This window comes from Ursus americanus, chromosome 27 (assembly GCF_024610735.1).
Source record: "Ursus americanus isolate L20-20 chromosome 27, mUrsAme1.1.p, whole genome shotgun sequence".
Taxonomy (NCBI): Eukaryota; Metazoa; Chordata; class Mammalia; order Carnivora; family Ursidae; genus Ursus; species Ursus americanus.
Window position 1 is genome coordinate 8,065,986 of NC_142153.1, and position 6,678 is coordinate 8,072,663.

The following is a 6,678-nucleotide window of genomic DNA, read 5'->3' on the forward strand; positions in this document are numbered from 1 at the left end:
AAAGAAACTTTTAACTATAGGAAGCAAACCGAAGGTTGCTGGAGGGGAGGTCAGTGGGGGGATGGGGTAACTGGCGATGGGCATTAAGGAGGGTACTTGATGGAATGAGCACTGGGTGTTGTATGCAACTGATGAATCACTAAACTCTACCTCTGAAACTAATATTACACTATATGTTCATTAATTGATAAACTATAAATATAATATAAATTAATTTATAAAATAAATAAAATAAAATTTAAAAATAAAAATAATTAAAAAAAAGATTCTTCCTTACCCTCTCTCTCAGCCTCTCCCCCCCGACTCACACTCTCTCTCTCAAAGAAAAAGGAAAGTATATGTCCACACAAAAATTTGTACATATTCGTGGCAGCATAGTTCATACGATCCAAAAAGTGGAAAAAACCAACAAGTCTATCCATTGACAAATGGTTAAACCAAAGTGGCATGTCCATAAAGTGGAATACTGTTCAGTAATACAAAGGAATGAGATAGCGACACATGATACAACATGTATCCACCTCTGCAGTGAAGATGAAGAGACCGTGAGGTTTGATGATATTGAGGAGAAAACGATATGGAGGCAGCAAGTGTCCCAGGCCCTGGCGGAGTTCCATCGTTGCAGGAGAGTAAACATACGGCAGACTATAGCCATGATAGATGTTACACGCTCCAAATCATGAAAAACAGTCTCGCATTTATGAATGGAGAAAAAGGAATTCAGATATGGAGGGGAAGGAAAAAGAAAGGAGGAAGAGGGAGATGTTGATGATTTCATGGGGAGTAGCCAGCCAGAATGCCTTGGAATACACTCAACAGAATCTACGAAATGGTCTATGTACATCTCATCAAATTTCTGTAAACAAACACCTATAGTGTTTATAGTTACAGATGTGTTTATATAGTTACAGATGTATTAAAAAAAAATCTCCAGTCAAGAACCTAACTTTCCAGTACAGGAAGAGTGAAGTAAAAAGAGCAAACTAGGGGCGCCTGGTAGCGCAGTCATTAGGCATCTGTCTTCAGCTCAGGGCCTGATCCCGGCATTCCGGGATCGAGTCCCACATCAGGCTCCTTCACTGGGAGCCTGCTTCTTCCTCTCCCACTCCCCCTGCTTGTGTTCCCTCTCTCACCGGCTGTCTATGTCTGTCAAATAAATAAATAAATAATCTTAAAAAAAAAGAGCAAACTAAAGTTAAAACAAGCATAAGGGGGCGAAAACAAGCATAAGGAAGGAAATAACAGAGTAAACATAAGTGAAATAGTATAAAACAAAAGAGATGAGCAAACAAAACCAAAAGTTGGTTCTTTGTAAAAATCAACAAAAATGACAAACCTTTCACTAGACTGACCAAGAAGGAAGAGAGAGAACATTAAAATGATTAAATTTTGGAATGGGAGCATTACTGCCCACCTTACGAAAATAAAAAGGATTATAAGGGAATGTTATGAACAGCCAGCAAAGTAGGTCACCTATATGAAATGGACATATTTCTAAGAAGACACAAACTACCAAACCTGACTCAAGTGGAAACAGATAATCTGAACAGACCTGTAACAAGGGAAAAGATCAAGTGAGCAATAAAAAGAGTATATCCCAGGCTTGGAGCTCCCCGGCCAGCGGCCTCACCTGACCCTCAGCACCATGGCTGCGGTGACAGCGACAGGGATGGCCTGGCTCTCATGGGCCCAGGGCGCTAGGCCGGCCTCCCACAGGCAGTGGCACCAGGGGGCGGCCCGGGCGCAGGTGGCGGGTCCCCATGGGGCCGCTGGGCCACGGCGCGCCTGGAGGGCCGGGAGGTGTTGGAGTACCTGAGGAAGACGCGCTGGGTGACCAGCCCGCACAACTCCTTGCAGGCCTCGGTTGACGTGAGCACCTGCCCTTGAGCTTCATCTCGCGGAGCACCTCGAGATCTTCACACCCTCCCTCCCTCCACCCCCACTGGGCAGTGGCAGCGGTGGCCATGGCTGGGCGCCCCAGAGCGTTCCAGGCCAGCCCAGGCCCGATGCCAGCAGCGACTTCTACCTGCGCTGCCCCGGTGAGAACGGATGTTTGCCCTGTTGGTGGACGCCGTGTTCCAGAGGCGCAGGGCACCACCGGATAACGGCCGCGCGTGTGCACCTCCAGGTTCCCGAGCACAAATCTCAGGATCCCGTTCACTGCCCCGTCCGGTGAGAAGACGGAGAAGTAGGAGGCTCCCAGGTCCCGGGTGAAGCCTGTGCAGGCCCACATCTTGGCCCTGACCATCCACATTCCAAACGCCATGGCCCCCTTCCCTCATCAGCCCCCTTCCTTCCCCCACCAGAACCCAGTGCTGCCAACTCCTGCCCATCCAGCCCCCGGGGAGCAGGGTGATACCAGCTGACCTCAAGTGAATGGCCGACAACTGGCAGCCAGAAAATGAAAAGGAAGCTTCTGGTGGAGACAGCCCCAAGAAGGATTCAAAGCACCTTATTCCTATGCAGAATTCATAGGACAGAAAACTACGATGGCTCCTGAGAAGCAACTTACCCTAAATGGAATTTATACTCACATCGCTAAAAATTATCCATACTACAAGACAGCAGACAAGAGCTGGCCGAATCCAATTCACCACAATCTCTCTCTGAATCCTTATTTCATCATAGTAACACGTTCCCAGGAAGAACCAGGCAAAAGGGCTCATTCTGGAGGATAGATCCTGCCTCTGAAAGCAAATTCATAGAGCAGGCTTTTAGGAAAAGATGGTCCATGGGCATGCCTTGCTTTAGAAACCCTCTGGGACCCCTCTTCTCCAGAAGTGGCCCAGCCTCTCCCAATCATGCTGGAGTGCTGTCTGCACTCGCCAGTGGTGCCCAGACCCCCAAGAGCCTGTCAAGGGAAGTTTCACTGGCCCCCCTGGAGCCTGAGCCCAGTGCCTCACAGCCTAAACTGGCCATCATCCAGGAGGCACGGTTTGCCCAGGGTGCACCAGGCTCCCCTCTGTCTCGTCAGCCTGTTTTAATGGCCGGGCAGTGGCAGCTGCCACCAACGATCGATCGATCCCATCACCTACACGGTCGCTGCTCCCGTGACCACCTCAACCTCCCAGCAGCCTGTAGTGCAGACGGCGCACGTCGCCCAACAGATCCCCGCAGTGTCTGTCACCAGTATGGCAGGCCTGGCCCCAGGAAGCACGTACACTGTTGCCATCCAGGCTCTGGTCACTCAGGCGGCCGTGCTGGCCCCTCCTAAGGCAGAGTCGCAAGACAATAGAGATCACAAAGAAGTAAAAGTGAAAGTGGAACCTATTCCTGCCATTAACCATGCCACAGCGGGCGCTGCCAGCTGGATCATTCAGGAGCCACAGACCACCCCTGTCCACACGGTCACCACAGTGCAGCAGGCACCTCTAGGTCAGCACCAGCAACCAACAAAAACTGTCCCACGAAACGGGACTCACCTGATGCCAATCCCTGCCGCTGGCCGTAACCAGGTGAACAATGTGGCGAGTCCTCTGGACACGATGGCAACACGTGCATCGTTGTCGACCTCCCTGCCCACAAAGCGCCAGAACGGCGACAAGACAGAACAGCAGGAGCTGAAGAAGGTCCAGACGGAAGACGGCGGCGACAACATCATCATCACCCTGCGTGTGGCAGCCGGCAGGGAGAAAGGTGTCCAAAACCAGCGACTGCGACAGCTTTTCTTACTTTAATATTCAACTCCGTGGTGCCAAAAGGAGACACCACCTCCCACCGACACTCGGAGCACGTTGTCTCGGTGGGTAGAGGGTCCGGCCGCTGGACTTCACCTCAGCACTGAAAACACACAACTGAGGTGGCCTCAAAACTCCTAAAAGACAGAAGTCACACCTGAACAAAACCTCAGACAAAAAAACCTGGTTTGGCAGTGTCTCCCCATCCCCAGCTCAGCTTGTCACTCCACAGCAAGATGCTGGGACAGGCAGGGACAGTCCCCACCACCCTCCCAGGACCCTTGGGGCTGGCACGGGTAGATGAGACAGTTCGTGGTTCACACATGCAATTAGAATATTTTGAGGTGTACTTTCTTTACAAAATAACGGGGTCTTTGACATCTGCAGGTTTTCTGTGTTACCAGATGCATCTAGGATGGACAGACAGACTGGACAGATGGACCCCCACGCTGGGCCCCAGGTTAACCATGACTGAAAGAACTGCTGGACTCGGGAATCTGCTCTTAACTGGGTCTCTTTCCTGCTACTTTTTGTTGGTTGTTCTTCTGTGTTGACTTTGCTCCTTTGTGTTGACTTCATAAAATAAAACAAGCCTCCTAAAAAATACTACTACTAATATATTTTTAAAGTATATCCCAGCAAGAAAAACGCAGACCCAGATGCCTTCACAGTGCATTACACTAAACACTTAAAGAATCAATTCCAATCCCACACAAACTCTTCTAAAAAGCAAAACAGAAGGTAATGCTTTCCATCTTAATGATTATGAATCCTGAGGACACTCATGATACTGCCCAAAACTAATTCTCCTAAAACTTCACAGTCTCTTCCTCTTTATTCCCCTTCCCTGACTTTCTCTCTTTGCTTGGGCATCTCATAAAGTCCCATTTCCAGACCTTTCCCTCTTCCCTTGATCGCTTAGCAGTACCTATATCTCCGGTAGTCATTTCAAAGATAAAGCTCTGGGGAAGTAGGTAAGCCATTTCTTTTTAAATCACTATCTCCTCTGACAGGGCTCTGTACATGATCATACAGGTGTGCACTGCCCAACCCCAGGAGAACTATTCACATCACACACCTACAGATGTGGATCCCCGTTCCGATTTTTCACCTAATGGTAGTAAAGCAACATTATTTCCCAAAAATCAGTAATTGCAACCATATCATAACCAATTGTAATTCATATAAAAGTGCCACAATGACCCTGATTTTGATATTCCTAGTGAGTGAGGGCTAAGAAGGAAACTAATGATCTCTTAATGGAAAAAATTTGATGCTCTATACTCAAGACGTATGATTATTATGAAACAAGCCAAATCTAACTTATCCTTTTCACACGAAATCTCTCTTTCTGACCTTCCCCTCTATAATTGTTTCCAACAATCACGTAGATTTTAAGTCTCAGGCTAACTCACTCACCCCTCTGATCTATTATTCTACATAGCAGAGTAAAATTCATCTGCCCCTGGGACATAATAACTGGCACAAGAAAGGGGTTGGTGACATTTGCTGACTGCAGATAGGATGGGTACCATGTACACAGTGGAAGCTTGAGGACAGCCTCTTGGGCTGACCAGCTTCCCGTAAACGCAAGGATTTTTTACTTTTGCTCCAGGAATCTATGTGAAAGCAACATGTACAAATTCTAGAACCATCTTTCAACTGTCTGTCATTTCATGTTGAGCCTTTTTGAATTAAAGACATCATTCTCAGGGTTCTTTTTTTCATTTTTCTTCTGGAATTCACCTTTAAATACTACACATTGCTCTCCTGAGTGTGACTAAGCTTTGGGATTCTCCGCCTCCTGGATACGTTTTGTGTGCATAGCTTGGTTCATTGGCCACATTGATTCATTTACATAAGTTAATCACATTGTAACCACAACAGTTTTCAGAAGGTTCACTGGAATATCCAACATGCCTTTGTTAACTACTTATCCTTACCACAGAGAAACATTTAGCAATAGAGTAATCAGTGAGACAAGACTTATCATGGCTCTCTAGAGACAACCTCTGGTCTTTATGTGATATTGGCATGAGCAAGAGGACCATTAAAAAGTTGAATTCTCCTCTGGGTCATCTTAAGAAGTGGTCCATATGGACCTGTAATTTGTCCAAAGTAACCAAAATCTAGGCTTCTTCCATTCCTGAACTTTGTGCATGTTTGGATTACAAACACCTAACCTCTTGCGTGTCATTTGACCCAGCAGAGCAGAAGCAAATTAATACCCTACCACCCTATTCCTTTGTGCACAGCTCCCTTCATTATGAAGAGAAAACACAGTGTGCACAGAGAATTTTTAATCTATGTTACAGCTGAATACTTCACCAGGGCCCTGGAAGGGTAGTTCGTCCATACAATTCACTTACTCTCTTCATTTCCAGCTGAAAAGGTCTGTCATCTGATGTCTAATTAGGGAGGAGATTCAAGATAATAAATTCTTATCATCTCAGAAATTTGGAGCTAGAAGAACCCATAGTACCTGTTTTGTCCATTCATTTTGCAGGAGAGAAAGCAGATGCTGCAGAAAGATACACAACTTGTTTATGGTCACACAGAAAGTGTGTGACCGAGCCCGGTCTAGACTCTGGTCTCCCGGAACAGTGTTCTCCAAACAAAAACTGGAAGAGCATCTGCTACCTGAAGACACATCAGGAAAAGAATCAAGAGATTGCTTTCATTTAGCATAATCTCCTCCAGTCCCGTCCATGTTGCTGCAAATGTTGGGTAATCGTTCTTTCTGATGGCTGCGTAATATTCCACAGTATATATAGACCACATCTTCTTAAGTGAAATAAGTCAAGCAGAGAAAGACAATTATCATACGGTTTCACTCATTTATGGAACATAAGAAGTAGGAAGATTGGTAGAAGAAGAAAGGCGGGTAAACAGAAGGGGGAATGAACCATGAGAGACTATGGACTCTGGGAAACAAACTGAGGGTTTCAGAGGGGAGAGGGGTGGGGGAATGGGATAGGCTGGTGATGGGTATTAAGGAGGG

The 6,678-nt window shown here is 46.8% G+C and overlaps 1 pseudogene; it reads left to right on the plus strand.

Annotated features, from left to right (window-relative positions):
• The first annotated feature begins 428 nt into the window (after positions 1-428).
• LOC148107609 (forkhead box protein K2 pseudogene) lies at positions 429-3,677 on the plus strand (annotated as a pseudogene).
• Positions 3,678-6,678: the final 3,001 nt, after the last annotated feature.